Below are 23528 nucleotides of genomic sequence, written 5' to 3'. Positions count from 1 at the left end.
CAACCCCAATTCCTGTACAGTTGTCTTCTTCCCCAGGAAATTGTTTAATGTTTACCTTAAATTCTACATCTTGATCTTCTTTGATTCCTTATTCTGTATGTCACTCATCAGTGTATTATATAGTTTATATTTTCATTCTTATAAATGACAACGGTGTCATATGATTAGTACCGGAAGGTGGTGGATCTGAATGTATCAGAAAGATTAGACTATGATGCAGCTCAGAGTCTCTACTCTTCCCAAAAACCGCCAACCCTCTCCTGCCCTTAGTCTGTCTGCTAGGTACCACCCCATACTCACACCTCTAGGAGCACACACAGTGATGAACGGTCGGGATAGGGAATCTTCGTTAAGGAGGTAGCCCCCGGACTCTGTTGGTACTCGGTTCTTCTCCTAACTCTGTGTGTGATCAGCAGTGCTCATATGTGTACATACCTTCTTGCAGTGAGTAACGTGGACCCAAGTGACTCTCTCAGCTTTTCTAATGGCAAAGGCAATGGTTTAACAGAACCTGGTATGGGCCTTCCCCACGGGACTGCTTCCAGTTTTTTCTCCTCAGGGACTGGATCCACACCCAGTCTCCTAGTTGGATTGAGTGAATCACCTTCTCCTGTAATTCACCTGTTGGACACAAAATCTTGGACATACGGGTTTGGTTAACAAACAGTCTTCTCATGTGTTCTGTTAGTATTACTTCAACTTCTATGTCTACCTGTTCTGGTATCTCTATTCTCCCTAACTCTGGCATTCTATAGGCTCTACCTGATTAGCTAAAATGTCATCCATCATTTAAAGAGATAGATCCCAGTAAACCAACTCTAGGGATAATATCTTGACCTCATTTTTTAGTTACCATAATCATGTCCACCAAGTAAGTTGGGAACGCTTCTACCCATTTGCTATACTTATCTATTATTGTTAAACACCCCTTCTTCCCCTCAAATCTGAATAGTTCACTAAGTCCATTTCCAAATGTTGGAATGGATATTCTACAAAAAATGTTGTTGTTTAAGTAATTATCCTTGTTTATCCTAACCTGTTCTATCACCTGCTCTACCATACTCCCCCTATTTATACATGGCTCAAGCCATGTATCAATATTGCTGCATATCTAAACAAATTATCCTTATGTCAGCCCTTCTCTTGTAGGATTGCCCCCTTTCATTTTCCACATGTCCAATTCTTCATCCTTAGCTACTCTGTAACAATTCTCTGTCAAGTGTCTTATTTAAGATTTATCTGTGCTGCTTTGTATGGTTTTAAATGCCTATGTGCTTGTCTGTGTAAACAGTCATATCTCTTCTTAGCGAATTTACCAAACATAAACTTAAAATCAAAACTGAAATACATGCCAAATGGAGCCGATAGTCTCTCCATGAATTAATATCCTAACTAAGCAACCCAAACTAAATTCTCTTCCTATCTTCTCTTCTTATTATGTATTTTCTGTCTGTCCCAGTATTATTTCTGTCCTCACCTGTTTATAATTTAACTATGCTGGTCCGTTGGCTTAGAATATATCCTAATACTTGACATAAGTCTACCATTATTAAACTTATTCAACAACAAAATATAATAATACTATTATATTAATTCCACAGCCTTGTTGTGTTAAATCTCTTCCACTGAATACAACCACAGCTGACTTCCTAAGGGAAAATAAACGTATCTAGATAATGTAAAAAGTACCCCTAATTATCAAACGATATTCACATAACATAATCAGATCAAAATTATTAATCTAAACTACTCCACAAAGAAAAATTATTGTACCCTTATCGTCATTCTGTCTTCTCATTGGTTCAAATTATCAATTGTGTCTAAGAACTTTAACTCCATCATAATTATCAGTTCTACAAATTTCCTTAAAGTCAGTATCACAAATGACCTTAAATTCACTATCCAAATGGCTTTTCAATGTGGCTGATCAGACCACACAGGGAAGCCACTAGAGGGGTCAAAAGTCATACCACCCTTTCAGAACCGTGTTTCTTACTACATTACACAAATGAAAGCTAAGAACTTTATCTACATTTTGTATCCCAGGTTCCCAGGACATTCCCTATCAAAAGAATTTCACGTATTTAATTAAAGCTCAGAAAATAAAACTTAAACGATTCCATGGGTGTATAACTTCTAAGATTCCATGTGTGTATACCCCTTTAAGATATCCTGTCCCTAGGAATTTGAAACGCTCCTTTTTCCAGAAAATACAACCACTTGGTCAGCATTTCATCCTACTACACCGATTCAAAAACCCAAACGTTGACTACAATAAAACCTAATGATACTTATAATTCCATTGTACTCCCCCCAATCATTAGTTTTAAACTTAATTGAACATGCGCTACCCTTGGATACAACATTTTACTTCAATCTATGAAACCCCATATTTTAACGTACTACTTGACTAATTTAACCCAAGATTGCTTAAAACCTTAAAACCCTTTCAGTTTGTCTGCAAACTGGCCCATTCTGTTTGCTAGGAATACCCTGCCATTATACACAACTGTGTTTAATGTGCACCGTCCCTGTAAAAATTAAATTAACTCCACCTGTAATTCACCTTAATGACTTGATATATTTCCATGCAATGTTCAATTCACCGGTGTTACTAAACAATCAATACCACGACTCAATAACCACAATTTATCACAAAACTTTTACGATTCCATTATTCAGACCAGAATCGCTTCCAGCCACATACTCATAGGAATAAAATATTACCTCTTTTCAAACAGCGTTCTGCCTTTCCTCTATCGCAAGATTAATACCAATGTTACAACTTTATCTCTCGTTCGGCTTCACACTTATGAAATGTCTATGACCTTAAATGTAACATGTAAATCGCCAAATGTATAAAATACTTACTACAACTTAATACTACTCCCTTCAAACCTATACGCTCATTATAATTCATTCGATTTCGGTAACTGTCTCTTCAATTTAAACTAAACAAGCCATCAAAACGTTTGGTTTATACCTTAACAACCACTAACAACCGTATCTTTCCAGGCAAAACACACCAACAGTTGAATAACAATCAGCACCTACATTTTTTATCCACTGATGCATAGGCTGAGAAGCGAACCCGAGTCTCCCGCATGGCAGGCAAGACTTCTACCACAGAACCACCAACGCGCTATTGAACTGATGGACACTCCTCGCAAATAACCTTATTTATCAATGGCTGTAGTCGTACAATTAGGCACGTACTATCGATACAATTTCCAGAATATTGCCCTAATGTAAATGTCTAAGCCTTTCTCCATGCGACCGTTGACTCTGCCTCTCTCTCCTTCTACACTTGCCTTCTTCTGCGGGCTCCAGACAGCCACACCCTGGCTATGTCTAACCCTCGACATGCTGTTTCCTTGTCTTGTCCCCACATACCTTATGCATCTTTCTTACCATTAGTACCAACTTTTCCACATCCAAACTTCCATCAAATTCATACTTCCTTCTCCACCTTGGACTGAAACAAACATTTATTTTATATCACTCAACTCCATGTATCGCTCATCTCCCGCTAATTCCTGAAACCTCCTTTAAGGTGTTTGTTTGTTAAATTACTATCGTAGTTATTCTGCTCCTTTTCCCACTCTAGAATTTTTAGAAGGAGTATTCGTATGAATCTTAAAATATATTTTATTCTATGTGTTTAAAAAAAAAACTATGATTCAATTACAATCTGTGTGTACTTGCTATTGATCTCTATGTGTGTGCTGTATTTTCCTTTGTCCATGTCCTATTGGTCATTTCCTCTAGGATCCCAGAATAATTTCTTTCATGACTTTTGATAGATCCATTAGGTCTCACATGTATATGGCTTTTGACCCTCTTATCCATCTCACACGCAATTATCCTCTTACCCCTGTGGAAACTTCCCAATGTGTCTATGTGTTGCAATATCTCCTTTATTCTACACCTAATTTGGACATATAATTTTATCTTCAAACTTCTATCATGCTATCCTTCCCTTGCCTTTAAGTTCCTAATTTATTAGCCCCCTTTTATCTCACCTACAACCTCACCTCCTTTCCTAAGAATTACTCCGCCGAACCCAACCGTACCCTTAATGTTACGGATCTTGCCGGTCACCCAGTATTCTATCTAAAATTTCCCGATCCTTGCCGGGGTAATTCCTCGAACCTAATCGTACCCTACGTTACGAATCTTGCCGATACCAATTACTAAACCAATTATTCCCTATATCTTCGAACCTAATCGTACCCTCGAAGTTACGAATCTTGCCGAAAGATTTCAGTATTCTCCCTGAACCTAACCGCACCTTTGTATTCACAAATCTTTCCAGTGGACCAATACTCTATGGTACCATGGTACTAACAACACATTCACCACAGGTTTGCATGTCACATTTACATTTACATTTAAGTCATTTAGCAGACGCTCTTATCCAGAGCGACTTACAAATTGGAATTGGAACTCACAATTATGACTCTATAATATTTCTTATCTACTCATAATAATTCATAATTTGGTTCACTTACATCGAACAGGTGCTTCACAAAATGAATTTGGTTAAAGCCAATATGCAGATCTTTAGTTATTATAACAATAGGTGTCTGCTTACCTGTTTTTAGTTGTCCGGACTCTTTGTGAAGCACACCGTTCCACGATAGCGATGTCCAATTGGCTGATCAATACTCAGCGAAGTCCCGGTACCAGATCACGTCAGGGTCACCATGTTAGGTCGCGTCAATTCGAATCTGGTATCAGAACAAAATAGTCAGCACATAGTAACTTCTGATTTCTTTGTACTTTAATTAATGCAAACACTTGAAGGGTAAATAGGTGGTTCGTATATACGGGCTCCCTGTAACACCTCGCAGGGCAAAACAGAGAACTGTGTTACACATCCTTTGCTTTTCATTAAATACTCTGACAGAGATAGTTCCCGCTCACTGCTGGCCTGTCAGAGGGAGGATGAGCGTGGTTTAAAGTTACTCATCCTATCGTTGGCGTGCAGGTTGGTCCCAACCTCGAGACGCCTCCTGTTGCCGGGCGTAGTTATTATCTTTGGCAGTCGATTTATCTTGTGACTGCACAATGCACAGTTCTATAAAACCCCGACACCCCTCTGCATATACATTTCACCCATATCCTGCCCTTATCTTTTAACAAGCTCTTCCATATCCCTGATTTACAGCATCTGCATTCTTTCCATATGACTCAACATCCCATGAGCCCCTTCCTCTCACACAGCAGTATGCTCTTATCATATAGAGTATAAACTTAATATTATAGCATAGCTTCTTTGTTATATTATATAGGTTATGCAAACAAATAGTTGGTCAAACCCTAACACTCACGAGGGGGCATAACGTTACATGTACAATACTATCCCATTTTGGAAACGTTACATGTACAATACTATCCCATTTTGGAAACGTTACATGTACAATACTATCCCATTTTGGAAACGTTACATGGACAATACTATCCCATTTTGGAGACGTTACATGGACAATACTATCCCATTTTGGAAACATTACATGGACAATACTATCCCATTTTGGAAACGTTACATGTACAATACTATCCCATTTTGGAAACATTACATGGACAATACTATCCCATTTTGGAGACGTTACATGGACAATACTATCCCATTTTGGAAACGTTACATGTACAATACTATCCCATTTTGGAGACGTTACATGTACAATACTATCCCATTTTGGAAACGTTACATGGACAATACTATCCCATTTTGGAAACGTTACATGTCCGCCCCCTTGTGGAGGGAAATTAATATCTTAGATGGTAGCTGTAGATGGGATTCAAATGCATAATGGCATTAATACAGTGTCTAGACTACCTCTTTTGTATAAATGCCCTTCAGAATCCAAACACAGTATTGCCACCCAGCAAAATGTTGCGTATAATCTTTCAAGTCAGCTTGATAAAATATTGAACAATTTGTGTACAAAGATATCTTGAATGAAAAAAGGAAACCGCACACTGTTCTTGATAGTATCACTGATATTTAATAAGCTTACGTATCGGCCTAACGGCCTTCGTCAGAGCTTTTGTGAATTTTCGGAAAACAGCACCTCTATGTAGACCTAGCCCCACCCACATCCGTTCCACGTATGGAAAGGGGTTGGAGGCAAAGGAATAATAAATAAGTGCTACCAAACATAACAATATGCATTTCACAAATATTACAAAAGTGTATAGACAAGACGCACCGAACACGTCCATAAAATCACAACGAGGACATAGCAAGTTTTCATTAATCATTGGGTACATCATACGAAAAAACAAAGTAATCTTAAATAGGAACATATTTTAAATTCACAACATAACATACATAGGCATTTCATCATTAAGTCCTTTAGGAAATAATGTCTGGAGGGTGAAAATCCAAAAACATTCTCTTTTGCTCAGAGTATTATTAATATCACCTCCCCTGTCTGATATCTTGACTTTCTCTATACCACAAAATCTAAAGGTAGAAATGTCATGCTTTCGGTCATTAAAATGTACTGCGACTGGATAATCCCTGTCGTTTCTCCTGATTGAACTTTTATGTTCACTAATTCTCTGTTTGAGAGAGCGGGAGGTTTTACCAACATAGCAGAGCCCACATGGACATTTAATAATGTAAATAACATGGGTGGTGGTGCACGTGATGATAATCTCAAATTTACTATTGAAAGTGACACTCAACGCGTTCATTACCTCGATATGTGGATTGAGAAATCAAATGGAACCCTGTTTACAACTCTGTATCGAAAAGAAACAGACAGAAATACTCTATTACAGGGGGGCAGCTTCCATCCTGAGCCATTAAAAAGAGGACTTCCTAGAAGCCAGTTTTTCAGACTGCGCCGTATATGCTATTCCAATGATGATTATCTAGAAAAAGCAGCGGAGATGCGCACTAGGTTTCTAAGAAGAGGCTATTCGCCACAATGTGTGGATGACGCTCTTCATTTGGCATTGGGAAAAACACGAGATGAATTGTTACAAAAAAGACCAGCTAAAGCAAAAGAACACTCCGTTATGTTCACAACCACATATACTTTGAATTCGCGAAAAGTGGGAGGTGTGGTTAAGAAACATTGGCATATTTTATCATCGGACCCAGCTTTGCCGGCTGAATTCAAGAATCCACCACTCATTGTGTATAGGAGAGGTCGCAATTTGCGCGATAAATTGGTTCATGCCAACTGCCAGCCACGAAAGAAAATCAGCCAGGCTCTTTTACGCCCGCTACCAAATGGTAGCTATAAATGTAGAGGATGCGCACAGTGCAACAATATGATGAAGTGTGAATATTTCTGCCACCCACACACAGGAAAACGGTTTCAAATTAACGATATCATCACGTGCACCACCACCCATGTTATTGACATTATTAAATGTCCATGTGGGCTCTGCTATGTCGGTAAAACCTCCCGCTCTCTCAAACAGAGAATTAGTGAACATAAAAGTTCAATCAGGAGAAACGACAGGGATTATCCAGTCGCAGTACATTTTAATGACCTAAAGCATGACATTTCTACCTTTAGATTTTGTGGCATAGAGAAAGTCAAGATATCAGACAGGGGGAGGTGATATTAATAATACTCTGAGCAAAAGAGAATGTTTTTGGATTTTCACCCTCCAGACATTATTTCCTAAAGGACTTAATGATGAAATGCCTATGTATGTTATGTTGTGAATTTAAAATATGTTCCTATTTAAGATTACTTTGTTTTTTCGTATGATGTACCCAATGATTAATGAAAACTTGCTATGTCCTCGTTGTGATTTTATGGACGTGTTCGGTACGTCTTGTCTATACACTTTTGTAATATTTGTGAAAGGCATATTGTTATGTTTGGTAGCACTTATTTATTATTCCTTTGCCTCCAACCCCTTTCCATGCGTGGAACGGATGTGGGTGGGGCTAGGTCTACATAGAGGTGCTGTTTTCCGAAAATTCACAAAAGCTCTGACGAAGGCCGTTAGGCCGATACGTAAGCTTATTAAATATCAGTGATACTATCAAGAACAGTGTGCGGTTTCCTTTTTTCATTCATCCTGTTTCAACTGTTGCCATGCACCTGTAACAAGATTGCTCAGATGTGCGAGTGCCTTTTGAATCTTGTACGAAGATATCTTGAAATGTGATATTAGGCCTGTATGGCAGTACTGTTACTGTATGGCAGTACTGTATTGGCTAGTGCTTTCTCCAATATGTTCTTCTATTTTACATTCAATTGTATGTCGATGCCATTTATCTTTAAATATTGATGTAGTACATTTACATTTACGTAATTTAGCAGACGCTCTTATCCAGAGCGACTTACAAATTACAAAGTATATATATATATATATATATATTAATGCTTGTAAGACTATTCCTTGACACATTTTCTCTTCCTTTGAAATTCTTATAGGACAGAACATGGACACAATGCAATTGGGATCAAGAAGAAGGTACAGATATGTTGTAGGACAGCTGCATTTGAAGTGTACATTTAACCTACATAGCAGTCAATACAAACTGAAATCCATTAGCATACAAATGTGTGCAAATGATATTTTCAGATCTTCTCAGAAATGAATCAAGTCCATGGAATGGATATAGACAAAAATATAATTCAAGGACTATCAGAGGTAGAGAGGCGAGGCAGGGGTGAGGACATCATCCTGCTATTTTGACAGTCCCTGAAGGACAATACAGAAGAGGGATTTGCTCTTATTCCTTCCATTTCTCTAATGTATTTTCTAGTAAAATTAGCAAGTGTAGTAAGATCATTGCTTTACTTTACTAGGACTGGAGACCACAGCAGCGATTCTGCTCTTGCCCAACCTCTTCAATGAGGACCCGAGTGGCCTTTATGTCCGTGACAAGGTATGTCTATGCACCAATCATCTGTTTCTTCATAAACATAGGTGTGCATGCTTATATAAAACTACAGCTGAACATTTGTTATGTTCTTTGTTAATTGTTTGTGTATTAATCTTTTCTTACTTTTGTTGACAGATTTTCACCGCTCTTCACTCCTTTACTGCACATCGGCGGAAATCCATTTCACCATGAGAGTGAAATCCCGCTGGCCTTTGATGGGGAGAACATCCAGGCCCTAGAGGACGTCCCCATGGGACTTGGGGCTCTGCTACGGCTGTATTTTTTATTTTCCCTTAAATTTCCCAAAAATGTCAGAAAAACACTTATGTTGTTAAGTTACTGTGTTCTGGGGATAAGAGAATTTGGGGTGAAGTTACCAGGGCCGGTCATAAAGATGGCAAAATTCCTAACATAACTAAGTGAATATGATATACACACTAAAGCTGAAAAATCTGTATTTAGCATCAAGTCTACAATGTTGTTAGTTTATCTGTGATTCACTCCAGTTTCTGAGACAACTGCCCAGACTTTGTAGACACTTTAATAATGCTTAAACCTCATCTTTATCAAATGATCCATTAAAGATACCAACTCAAAACCTACGTTTGTCTACATATGGATTGTTTAAATTGTATCTAATTATATTCCCAGTATTACTTTATCAAATTTCTAGTAATCGATTATACACACATATAATTCATCATATTTTCATATATTCACAGAATCCATATAAAACATAAGACATTCTTAGGTACTCACGACAACCATTCCATTTGCTTTTTCAAGGACTCTCCATAGCTACGAAGCAGCTCTCCAAACATACTCCCAGCGGAACAAAAAATATACGTTTGTTTCCAGGACAATGACCGGATCGTCAACGGTTCTCTAACCTCCCAGAGACCACGGCAAAATCAAGCCTCACAGGAACTATAGACCTTCCGCTGCTTTCTAAATTATCATCCCCCTCTCAATACCAACCCGCGATATTCTATGATGGGCAGTGAAGGAACGGAACCCCAAGATAACGTTATAATAAAGCTTATTATCCACATGTCAATCATCTGATTAAGCATATTTCTATATGAGGAACTATAGACCTCTATGAGGAACTATATATCTCTGTGAGGAACTACAGATCTCTAAAGGAACTATAGATCTCTAGGAGGAACTATAGATCTCTATGAGGAACTATAGATCTCTGTGAGGAACTACAGATCTCTAAAGGAACTATAGATCTCTAGGAGGAACTATAGATCTCTATGAGGAACTATAGATCTCTGTGAGGAACTATAGATCTCTGTGAGGAACTATAGATCTCTAGGAGGAACTATAGATCTCTAGGAGGAACTATAGATCTCTAGGAGGAACTATAGATCTCTAGGAGGAACTATAGATCTCTAGGAGGAACTATAGATCTCTAGGAGGAACTATAGATCTCTATGTTACTATCCAAACATCAGATTATGACTCAGTCACACAACTCTCATACCACAGTCACACAACTCTCATACCAGTCACACAACTCTCATATCACAGTCACACAACTCTCATATCACAGTCACACAACTCTCATATCACAGTCACACAATGCAATTCCCAAACATACCTAATCAATTAGTTGTTTTTCAACAATATTTTAACCTGCGGGAATATATCCACATTTTTATCTCATGGTTAGTTCCTAGGATAATGTAACTCATACATTTACATCTTTCAATACTTCTAAAATGGGGTCCAGGTTTAAAATAATTACAGGTTTAAAACAATTACAGGTTTAAAATAATTACAGGTGCACCTTACTATCTTGTACTATATCATAAATGGTCTTAACTAGTAAACACAGATTCTAGTTGTCATCTCGTTCACACAGATTCTAGATATTTAACGCTAAATGACCGAACCCAGGGCATACCTGACAGCACATTTAAAATCATTGGAATTCACCACTTCTGAGGGTCACACAGACACTTTTCAGAATGAGGTTCTTCTTCCAATAGAGTTTAACCAGGTACCGTGTTTCACACAGAACCCACAGTCACCCTGGCCCCTCACCCCTACAGACCAATCCCCACTGTGATCAATTCAGTGTCAGGATGGCTCTAGGTCGCCCGCAACCGACCAATGATAGGTGTCTTTCAGATCAGATGACTGGGCCCTGTTTACACCTCCAAGGTGCCCCCCTCTACACAGGAAAACACACTCAGGGCCTACTGACTGGGCCCTGTTTACACCTCCACACAGCAATACACACTCAGAGCCTCCTGACTGGGCCCTGTTTACACCTCCACACAGGAATACACACTCAGAGCCTACGAGGCTTTTCTAAAAACTCCACTTTACGTGTTTCACTCACCTCTTTTTTTAAACTACGTTCGAGATGTGGTATCCACTCGGCTCGCTGCCTCTCAGATCAAAGGTGGGTCCATTTGTTCTGTTCCCGAAGTGTGGTCTCCCTGAGATCCTAAGTTAGAGGGATCCCTGGTGCACCATTTACCCAGGTCGTCAGGAGCGGTCACCAAGTGAAGATTCACATCCCCATCGCCAAATGTGGTGAATTTCTTTAATATTAATTGAGACAAACTTATCACACAAGTCAGAGTTATTCTTAAACTAAATCTTTATTAACTTATAAGGGAGCAGGTCAATACAACGTACACATATAAAGTGAATCAATTGAGTGCCCTACGATAATGATGGCTGGTGGACCCACGGGACAAAAGTACAAAGGTCTTTTATAGCCCTTTCAACCTACATGACGAACAACAGATGTATAGAACGGGTCACAAGGTTAATACTTATAATTCTCAGCAGACAGTATCTGCTGTAAAAACAGTACTCTTTGTGTAGAGACCAGGGTCTGGCCCTGGGGTCATCTCTCCCTGGTACCATATAGAACAGAAACATTAACTCATGCTCTGGAATGCAGTCTCTTTAGGTTTTATCACCCAAAAGACATAGCAAATCTCCTGTCAGTGTTTTCTCCCAGAGGCCCATCCTCAGTAGAACACAGACACAATAGTTATAAGAACCCTCTATTCTGTTGCATAAAACAACCATTTGATGCAATAAAAGTATAATAACATAATCTTGCAATTTTGCTCTCAAAATGTCCACTGAAAGTTGACTAGTAACAACAACTGGGACCTAAAAGACACCCACCATGAGAACCACTAAATCTGCCCAAGAAGAGGCAAACAAAAGAAAAACCCTGATCCTAATCAGTCAGGTTTCAAGACTGGGCATTCAACTGAGACTGCTCTTCTCTGTGTCACGGAGGCTCTCCGCACTGCTAAAGCTAACTCTCTCTCCTCTGCTCTCATCCTTTTAGACCTATCTGCTGCCTTTGATACTGTGAACCACCAGATCCTCCTCTCCACCCTCTCCGAGTTGGGCATCTCCGGCGTGGACCACTCTTGGATTTGCGTCCTACCTGACAGGTCGCTCCTACCAGGTGGCGTGGTGAGAATCTGTCTCTGCACCACGTGCTCTCACCACTGGTGTCCCCCAGGGCTCAGTTCTCGGCCCTCTCCTATTCTCGCTATACACCAAGTCACTTGTCTCTGTCATATCCTCACATAGTCTCTCCTATCATTGCTATGCAGACGACACACAATTAATCTTCTCCTTTCCCCTTCTGATAACCAGGTGGCGAATCGCATCTCTGCATGTCTGGCAGACAAATCAGTGTGGATGACGGATCACCACCTCAAGCTGAACCTCGGCAAGACGGAGCTGCTTTTCCTCCCGGGGAAGGACTGCCCGTTCCATGATCTCGCCATCACGGTTGACAACTCCATTGTGTCCTCCTCCCAGAGTGCTAAGAACCTTGGCGTGACCCTGGACAACACCCTGTCGTTCTCCGCTAACATCAAGGCAGTGACCCGATCCTGTAGGTTCATGCTCTACAACATTCGCAGAGTACGACCCTGCCTCACACAGGAAGCGGCGCAGGTCCTAATCCAGGCACTTGTCATCTCCCGTCTGGATTACTGCAACTCGCTGTTGGCTGGGCTCCCTGCCTGTGCCATTAAACCCTTACAACTCATCCAGAATGCCGTAGCCCGTCTGGTGTTCAACCTCCCCAAGTTCTCTCACGTCACCCCGCTCCTCCGCTCACTCCACTGGCTTCCAGTTGAAGCTTGCATCCACTACAAGACCATGGTGCTTGCCTACGGAGCTGTGAGGGGAACGGCACCTCTGTACCTTCAGGCTCTGATCAGGCCCTACACCCAAACGAGGGCACTGCGTTCATCCACCTCTGGCCTGCTGGCCCCCCTACCTCTGCGGAAGCACAGTTCCCGCTCAGCCCAGTCAAAACTGTTCGCTGCTCTGGCACCCCAATGGTGGAACAAGCTCCCTCACGATGCCAGGACAGCGGAGTCAATCACCACCTTCCGGAGACACCTGAAACCCCACCTCTTTAAGGAATACCTAGGATAGGATAAAGTAATCCTTCTAATCCCCCCCCCCCCCCCCCCCCTAAAAAGATTTAGATGTTCTATTGTAAAGTGGTTGTTCCACTGGATATCATAAGGTGAATGCACCAATTTGTAAGTCGCTCTGGATAAGAGCATCTGCTAAATGACTTAAATGTAAATGTATAGTTCCTCTCAGAGATCTATAGTTCCTCACAGAGATCTGTATCAAATCAAATCAAATGTATTTATATAGCCCTTCTTACATCAGCTGATATCTCAAAGTGCTGTACAGAAACCCAGCCTAAAACCCCAAACAGCAAGCAATGCAGGTGTAGAAGCACGGTGGCTAGGAAAAAACTCCCTAGAAAGGCCGAAACCCAGGAAGAAACCTAGAGAGGAACCAGGCTATGAGGGGTGGCCAGTCCTCTTCTGGCTGTGCCGGGGTGGAGATTATAACACAACATGGCCAAGATATTCAAATGTTCATAAATGACCAGCATGGTCAAATAATAATAATCATAGTAGTTGTCAAGGGTGCAACAAGTCAGCAACTCAAGAGTAAGAGTAAGTGTTATATATTATATGCAACATTTTGCTGCATGGCAATACTGTATTGGGATTCTGAAGGGCATTTATACAAAAGAGGTAGTCTAGACACTGTATTAATACCATTATTCATTTGAATCCCATCTACAGCTACCATCTAAGATATTAATTTCCCTCCACAAGGGGGCGGACATGTAACGTTTCCAAAATGGGATAGTATTGTCCATGTAACGTTTCCAAAATGGGATAGTATTGTCCATGTAACGTGTCCAAAATGGGATAGTATTGTCCATGTAACGTTTCCAAAATGGGATAGTATTGTTCATGTAACGTTTCCAAAATGGGATAGTATTGTACATGTAACGTGTCCAAAATGGGATAGTATTGTACATGTAACGTTTCCAAAATGGGTTAGTATTGTCCATGTAACGTTATGCCCCCTTGTGAGTTAATAGTATTGCGTGCTGTAGCAGGCTATATAAAGAGGAAGACCTCCATTGACATTTCAGTTCGTTGTAACATCTGGTCTGGACAGGTCACCGTCAGTTAGTTAGTTAGTTAGTTAGTTAACGAAGCTAACGTTAGCTAGTTCATTATCACAAAAGTGAGAACTGCTCTAGATTGGAAACTTACATTAATGAGAGTGTAAAGCCATATTGGCTTTATAGAAACGATATACAATATATGGGAAAGAATATAGTTGAGGAAATAATCCAAACCTAGTTGAGCCTAGTTAGGACATAACGTTAGCTAGCTAGCTAACGGCACTGTACTGTAGCTCATACAACGCCGACGGTCAAACCCGGCTTTCTAATATTTACGTTCATTAACTATAGTAACGTTATGGAAGATATTCACAGAAAAACATAATTGTCTTCGTTATTCATTATTACTATGTTATATTATTAGAATACATTATTTTGAGACATATTCAGAGCCAAACATCAACCCAACTTAACCTTTTTAACTGTTGTCGCATCCAAACTTGTCACCATCGATGTCAGTTGTAATCGCGAAGTTCCCGGAAGAAGTCCAGCAACAATGGAGGTCCCTCGATGAACCCACCTTCTAACAAGTTCTTTGAAGAACCTTTTGGGGCTGTTTTTCATTGACCAAGAACCCTACGGTTCTTAGGGGATCTGAGAACAACTCCAGTTGAACCCTTCATTTTTAGAGTGTAGTCGGCTCTATTTACTCTCAGATTCAAACATGATGATTAGCATCAACGATCAAGTCAGCTGCTGCTGCTCCAATACAGTATGAGGTGAGACGGTGAACTGATGTTGAATCATAATGATTAAGTTAATTAGTGAAACTGTTAAAAAAAGAGTGTATGACATATGAAATATATTACTCTATTGTTATCATAGAGAAACATCATGGAATATTGTACATCATATTAGCTTCAACATACATTATTGTTTCAATTCAAATTCACATAATAAGGATATTTTGTGTTTAAAAGTTCAGAAGTCAGAACCCATCACCTGCTTTGTAAAAGAGACAGAAGAATGCACAATGGTCAATGCTATCTGGGATCCTTGGGACATCCCTACCCTAAACCCTAACCTTAACCCCTACCTTAACCATTTTAAAAGTCAACTTCAACGGGCTAGGGACGTCCCAAGGATGTATCTCTACCTGAAAATACATGATCTAAATGATTGATAGTTGGTATTCAGCAGTCATAAAGCCTAATTTACTTTAATAAACTACTAAAATAGTGATTTTGTCAGACAGCATAGACAGCAGCTCTACACTTTATTGACTGACTGATCCATTCATCCTTCCATCCCTCCTCAGCCTTCCTCTCCTCTGAAGACCCAGTGAGGGTGGAGCTCAGTCAGAGAGCTGTTGAGGGACTGGTTAGGAAGAACACTTCTACAGCCAGAGAGGTGAGAGGTCACACATGGTTTAGATGGTAAATATTTATGTCCCCTTAGCGGTTCATCACGTCAGCAAAAAGGAATATGTTCCATCTATGTTCATTTACATTAGTGCAAACTGTCCACTGATATTGGTGTAATTTCTCACCCCTTTTGGCTGTATGAAAGTTAATTTCCCCTCAGACACACACATTTGTTCTTTGATATTATGAAGGTCATTTGTGTCAAATGTACCTTTCCCCACTCATTCACCCCATCTCTTTACATTGCTGATGCATATTCAGTGGCCTGGCTGCATCCAGACTTTGTCATAGGCCCATCCTGGTAGATCTGAACCTAATGCAGCTTGGAGTGATCAGATGACAGAAGTCACATTTAGGTGCCAGGTGTAACTGAGGCCATAGATGCTCCATATCCATTACTTTGAGTGTAATATATAATATGACTAAATGTGTTTCTGTGTTGCAGGGACAGTCAAGAAATGGAACAGCAAGGCCACAGAACATGACATAATCAGAGCTGTGGGAGACCACCTCAAGCCCCTGGTAGAGCCGGGGGTGGTGTTTACCAATCCACCACGCCTTCAGCAGGCTGGAAAAGTGGGATTGATCTGGTTGATCCATTTGTTTGTTTCGGTTTGCAGTAGTTGAATCCTTTGACGTATTGTTGAATTAAACATTTATCTTCAACAAATGCACTGGGTTGGTTGAAAAGTGATACTAAACGTACATACCAGCACTATTTTGACATAGTGGGAGATATACAGAATTTATACTGTTTTCATAATAAGATGGACCAAGATACATATTGGTTTTGCAAGAGTCTGTTGATTGTCAGTCATTGGGTTCATTTATTTTGCAATATGTTCAAATCAAGCTTTATTTATACAGCACATTTCAGACATGGATGCTTCACAGGAAAAAAATAAAACAATGAAAATAAACAGAAATATTTACCACAACAAACATAAGATTAACAACTGAAAGACGAATTAGCATTCTAAGGAAAATCCATTGATTAAAATATTAATTGGATGCAACATCCAACCCCAAATATAAGCATGTTTTTAGGAGGGGCTCTGAAAGACACTATGGGGGTGTCCACTGAAAGTTGACTAGTAACAACAACTGGGACCTAAAAGACACCCACCATGAGACCCACTAAATCTGCCCAAGAAGAGGAAAACAAAAGACATATCCACATCGAACTTAAAGACAGGAAGTAAACCAAAAAGGTGGAGCAACTAAAGGTGTTGACTCTCCACATGTATCAAGACAACTGGAGCACTGGGCCAGACACTCTTAAATAGAACCTGGACCAGCTCAGGTGAAACACCTTCCCACTAACGAGATGGACAAGCCAGCACAGGTGTAACACATACTGACTAACGAGGTGACACCAATCAGTGCGTCCTACGTGCTAACGAGCTATACGTGCTAACGAGCTATACGTGCTAACGAGCTATACGTGCTAACGAGCTATACGTGCTAACGAGCTATACGTGCTAACGAGCTATACGTGCTAACGAGCTATACGTGCTAACGAGCTATACGTGCTAACGAGCTATACGTGCTAACGAGCTATACGTGCTAACGAGCTATACGTGCTAAAGTCCAACCTCAAAACATAAATGGAAAAACCAAAGCCTGTAACACCTTAAGACAACAAATATATCCTATATTTTTGTTGGAAAAGTTTGCTCACCACCAACAGAAAACAACTTCCATTTCACATTATAATCAACTACAATGCTTCACCTTCACCAATATAAACATGGTGTCTACTGGCTGTCAACAATTAAAAACAAGAAAAAAACACGTATTTCTAAATAATAATATACAATAGCATTATTTGTTTCTCCTTTTTCTTTCTATAGAATCCTAAATCCCACTAGCTTCTAGAACACTCGTCTTCCTAAAACTCACTAGATTCTAGAACTCTCGTCTCCTTGGAACGAGGCCAAACAAAACTCATCTCCAATACGGAAAAACGTGCAGTCAAAATAAATAAAGATCCATAGCAACGCACTAGCTAAACGCAAAACACAAATCTTATATCCATTTGGGGGGAAATCAGGTTGAACCTGCTCTTGAAACTAACACAACAAAACAAAAAACACATGGAAATGGAGATATCTTTTACCTCACTGGTTAGAGGACAACCTACAGAAGACAGTCAACTACATTTTGGAGTGATGCATTTAAATGTAGGGGTCCCTAAACAAAGGAACACAACACTTATTTGTCATAACTCATCGATATCATGTTGAAATCAATTGTGCCGAGAGGAGGGAGATGAGGTTGCACGTCCTGTTAAAACTAACAGCTCAAAAACCACACGGAATATGGGAATAATGTGTACATCCCTGGTTAGAGGACAATTTGTAGAAAACAGCCAGATACATTTTGATTCAAGTGCGTAACCAACATGGTAAGTGTAACACAACTCTTTTTTTGTTAGTCACTTTTTATTATATCTCATAAATAGTACTCTTCCATTTCAGAGCCTGGATTTTCCCCCTGAGGCTAATATCCATATCATGTTGAAATCAATAGAACAGGGGCAAACGTTTAGGGTTCTACATTGTGACACTATTAAAATACTCCTACTACAATGTTAAAACATTCTACATTGTGACATTATATCATTGATATCATGAAACAACTCATTCATGTATTTTCTGATGTTTGATCAGATGTCTTTTACCGGAGAATCTCGTCACACTGATCACAGCTATAAGGTTTCTCTCCTGTGTGTGTTCTCTGGTGTCGAGTCAGAGAGCCAGATGTAGTAAAACTCTTCCCACATTGAGTACAGCTAAAAGGTTTCTCTCCTGTGTGGATTCTCTGGTGTGATATGAGGCTGGTTGACCTAGTAAAACTCTTCCCACATTGACCACAGCTAAAAGATTTCTCTCCTGTGAGGATTCTCTGATGAATTTTAATGCCTGATGAAGATGTTAATTTCTTCCCACAGTCAGAGGAGCAGTGAGTTCTCTTCCCTGTGGATCTCTGCAGGTGTTTCTTGAGGTGTTTTGATCTGGAGAGACAGCCAGATGTAGTAAAACTCTTCCCACATTGACCACAGCTAGAAGGTTTCTCTCCTGTGTGTCTTCTCTGGTGTCGAGTCAGAGAGCCAGATGTAGTAAAACTCTTCCCACATTGACCACAACTATAAGGTTTCTCTCCTGTGTGTGTTCTTTGGTGTAGAGTCAGAGAGCCAGATGCAGCAAAACTCTTCCCACATTGATCACAGCTATAAGGTTTCTCTCCTGTGTGTGTTCTCTGGTGTGATATCAGGCTGTCTGGCCGAGTAAAACTCTTCCCACATTATTTACAGCTATAAGGTTTCTCTCCTGTGTGTACTCGCTGGTGTCTAGTCAGATGGCAAGATGAAATATAAGTCTTCCCACATTGATCACAGCTATAAGGTTTCTCTCCTGTGTGTGTTCTCTGGTGTACAGTCAGGTAACTAGATGAAATAAAACTTTTCACACATTGAGTACAACTAAAAGATTTCTCTCCTGTGTGTATCCTCTGGTGTGACAACAGGTTGCTTGACTGAGTAAAACTCTTTCCACATTGAGTACAGCTGTACGTTTCTCTCCTGTGTGTATTCTCTGGTGTAGAGTCAGAGAGAAAAATGTAGTAAAACTCCTCCCACATTGATCACAGCTGTAAGGTTTCTCTCCAGTGTGAATTCTCAGGTGTACTTTTAGTGCTTTTAATCTTAAGTAACTCTTCCCACAATCAAAACAGTGGTGAGATTTCTCTCCTGTGTGTGTTCGCTGGTGTATTTTAAGTTCTGATGAAGATTTGCAATGTTTTCCACAGTCAGAGCAACAGATAGATGTCTTCCCTGTGGGTCTCTGCTGGTGTTTCTTGAGGTGATAGAATCTGGACAGACTCTTCTCTGACTCGTTAGCATCATGATGTTGAGGCTCCCCAGAGGATCCATGATAGTCACGTCTCTCTCCTGTGTGAACAAGTCAGACAGATAGTTAAAGGCTCACAACAGCAGAAATCCACTGAAAAAGGTGATGCCAACAGCGTAGCCATGATACTGTACAACAATTGACGTCTGTAATGAATGTTAGTATTACTTGACAATTGTCTTAAGACAGTCAAGTGAGCAACAATAGTCATATTTAGTCTTATTTTCACATTAGTAGTAACTAGAAATAAGTAAAAGGTGTTGAACTCCTAAGCAGTGTACCAGGCGACTTTTGTTCTCAAATATAGGCACCTTTCTGTGTTTGCTAAAATTGCGACAAGGGCGATGCGCACACAATTTGATTGCAGAAACACCTCCCTGCTAATGCAGAAACCGCTAGTTATGGATGTAGTATATCTGCCTGGAGCAAAAATGGTGAGCAAGTGGCCTAAGCTGTGCCATTAGAGATCTGGGTTCGAGTCCAAGCTCTGTTGCAGCCGGCCGCGACCGGGAGGCCCATGGGGCGACGCACAATTGGCCCACCGTCGTCCGGGTTAGGGGAGGGTTTGGCCGGCAGGGATATCCTTGTCTCATCAAGCACTAGCGACTCCTGTGGCGGGCCGGGCGCAGTGCACACTGACCAGGTCGCCAGGTGTACGGTGTTTCCTCCAACACATTGGTGCTGCTGGCTTCCGGGTTGGATGGGCATTGTGTCAAGAAGCAGCGCGGCGAGGTTGGGTTGTGTTTCGGAGGACGCATGGCTCTCGACCTTCGCCTCTCCAGAGTCCGTATGAGAGTTGCAGCGATGAGACAAGACTGTAAGTACCAATTGGGGAGAAAAAAGGGGTTAAAAAAATATATATATTTAAAAAATGGTGAGCAAAAATTAGTTTTCACAATGTATTCTGAATATTACAGCACTAGATCAGGAGTGCTACTCAAGGAAACTCACATTAAGCTCTGTGTCTATTCACTACTTCACCACCGTGGGGGAAACTCAGGGGAGTTCTCATAGGCTGACAGCAAATATAGCCTCCATTTCCAGGTTGATTATGATTATTATTATCATCATTTGACACTACTTTGGATTATAATTGTAAGGCTCGTTTGAATGTCCTGATTTAATATAATGTTTGTGTTATTGTCGAAAATGTACTACTTTATATTTAAAAACGACTTCAACCAGTAAAATGATCATTGGCTAGTTTTCCATCAGCCTGACATCAGCCTGACAATGAGATTTTGTCCACGCCAAAATGGTCTATAATCTCACCTAACAATAACATAGACCTACTGTAGGACCCATAACTTCACCTAACAACAACATAGACCTAGGACTATAAATCATTTAATATTTCAGGTGAAACAAGGAGACTAAAATGTCTTTGTCATGACATTTCATAACCTGATCACCAGATCATTTTGTGAATAATCCCACTAGGCTACTCTGTAATGTGTTGTCATTCTAAATGTCCTGAATAAAGGAAAATAGCTCTGTGTGTTGTACAATAGCCTATCCACCAAGGAACAGTTCTCTACACATTATGAGCTAAGTATCTCCGTTTCCAAACGGACTAACGAGACCCTACTGTAAATCAAGTAGACAATAACACATTATAAATATCGATTTGTTTGGGATGATGGATCCAACGTGGAGCACGGCATAACTGTCTTTACTGATTTCCTGGATCAGCTGATGATAGTTGAATATGTGACTGTAACTAAACAGCTACAGTATTAAGTATTATGCGTAATTATTTAAGAACCGCATTAATGACAGTATCCATTTGGGAGTTGTCAATAAAGTTAAGGTGACTCTCGGTTAGAACCATTGGATTTAGTAAACTGAAATGATTTAGGATTTCTGTGCCCATGAAAACTGTTTTCCCAGCGTAACATAAGGAGACAATACATGTTACGTAGTTAGAGAGCATTTCAGAGATCTGAATACAAAAAACTGTCCGACAGCAAGATCCAGTATATAAGTTAAAGTTCATCATATGACAAGCTTAACGTTATGACTATAACTACGGTTCCCTGAAGGAGGGGAACTAGGTACAACATACTATTAAATCCACACGTTATGACTATAACTACTGTTCCCTGAAGGAGGGAAACTAGGTACAACATACTATTAAATCCACACCTCCCTGGAAGCCCCGCATTCCACAGGTGATGAGCGTGAGACTCGGATATATTCCTTAAATGATTTAATCCTTCAATTTAATACCTCACTTCACCGACCCAGGAAGTGGCGGAGCCAAACAGGTGTTGTAACTCGTTCATAACTGGCACGCAGATCGGTAGAAATGGTAAGATAAATTGGCACTTCAAACGGAAATGGAAAAAGTTTGCCTATTTTACCGGAAACTTCAGGAGCATAACGTCAGAATTAACGAAGGCCAGCTGCAGGTGGGGAATTGGTTATTTTCTTTGGTTATATTGACCTCTGGCTTCCTCAAGTAATTTGTGTGTGTTAATGATTTAATCAAACGCTTGAAGCATCAGTTCAATTTAAGTTCTGCACATACAGTTGATTTTATTAAACACATGGGGTGTGTCTATATGAAACAAATACACGTCATAAAATTTCAACCAATCAATTGGTAGAAAGAATACAGTAGGTTGTAACTCTCTAGGTCATGCCAGTAGGTTACAGTAGGTTGTATCTCTCTAGGTCATGCCAGTAGGTTAAAGTTGGTTGTATCCAAGTGGAAACAATTATCAACCCAATGTGGATAGTGTTGAATTTGGTCAACAACAAAATTAATGGCTTATTTCCTACATGAGGTTTACTTGATCTAACAGAAGTTTTGTAATGACTAAGTTGTTATGTGGACACGTGACATACCGACAACTTTGATAAAAACACTATTAGAGTTGTCTCCAGATCGCTATGCATATTCATGCTAGTAGCTTAGCATCTCTCTCCATTGAATACAGGCGGTTGACGACAACAACCCTCATAGAATATAAACAATAGATTACAATATTAAGATGTATCCACCAATCCAAAGACAGGATAGGCGGGAGCGAGACAACCCACAATGCTGCTTTGTGGACAACGACTCCCCTTGTCAGGGCGGAGAGACATCTTGTCAGTATATCCATAATCTTTGGTGTAGCCAACCCAACTCTCACATGGCTCTATTGTGGGGAACGGAGTGTAGTAAAACATCACTACATTAAAATCACTACATGCCGTGCCCCCCCAGTCTGCGGTCAGCAGATAGACCCTTCTCAAAAATATATGTTAAGTCACTTTTTGGAAACGGAACGGAGAAAACAAGGGGTAGCTTGTCTCTACGCCGTCTGATTCTAGACATATCAGTCATCATCCCAGGGCCCTCCGTTGAAGAGGTATTGACGAGCCAACTCCGAATATCCAAAGTTAAAAACTAATTGAAGGCGGTTCTTACTGGTGTTACTCAGATCTCCTGTCTCCTCCTCTTCATCTTCCAATGTGACAGTAATCTCTCCTTCCTTCTTCACTCCAAAAACAGCATCATCCTCTTCTTCCTCTTGTTTAACTGAAACGTCTTTCTCTTCATCTTTCACTGTAACAGCCTCACCCTCTACTTCTTGTTTTACTGTAAGATCCTCCTCTTCCTCCTCTTCTTTTACTGTAACATCCTCCTCCTCTTTCACTCTGAACACATCTTCTTCTTTCACTGAAACGTCTTTCTCTTCTTCTTTCACTGTAACAGCCTCACCCTCTACTTCTTGTTTTACTGTAAGATCCTCTTCTTCCTTCTCCTCTTTCACGACAATGTTCAGCCCCAGAGCTTCTTTCTCCGTCCAGCAGACCTCCTCTTCTTTAACAGGAGGGGAGTAGTTTAGGGAGCTCATGTTCGGGGATGTTAGCTAGCTAGCTAT

At 40.3% G+C, this 23528-nt stretch overlaps 1 pseudogene; it reads left to right on the top strand.

The window, feature by feature from the left end:
• LOC123738885 (zinc finger protein 2 homolog) overlaps window positions 1-23528 on the top strand; it is a 71223-nt pseudogene that overhangs the window by 15847 nt on the left and 31848 nt on the right.

The sequence above is a fragment of the Salmo salar genome, chromosome ssa02 (assembly GCF_905237065.1).
Source record: "Salmo salar chromosome ssa02, Ssal_v3.1, whole genome shotgun sequence".
NCBI classification, from domain to species: Eukaryota; Metazoa; Chordata; class Actinopteri; order Salmoniformes; family Salmonidae; genus Salmo; species Salmo salar.
The sequence above is the reverse complement of the archived record's forward strand: the minus strand, read 5'-3'. Positions and strand labels throughout refer to the sequence as shown.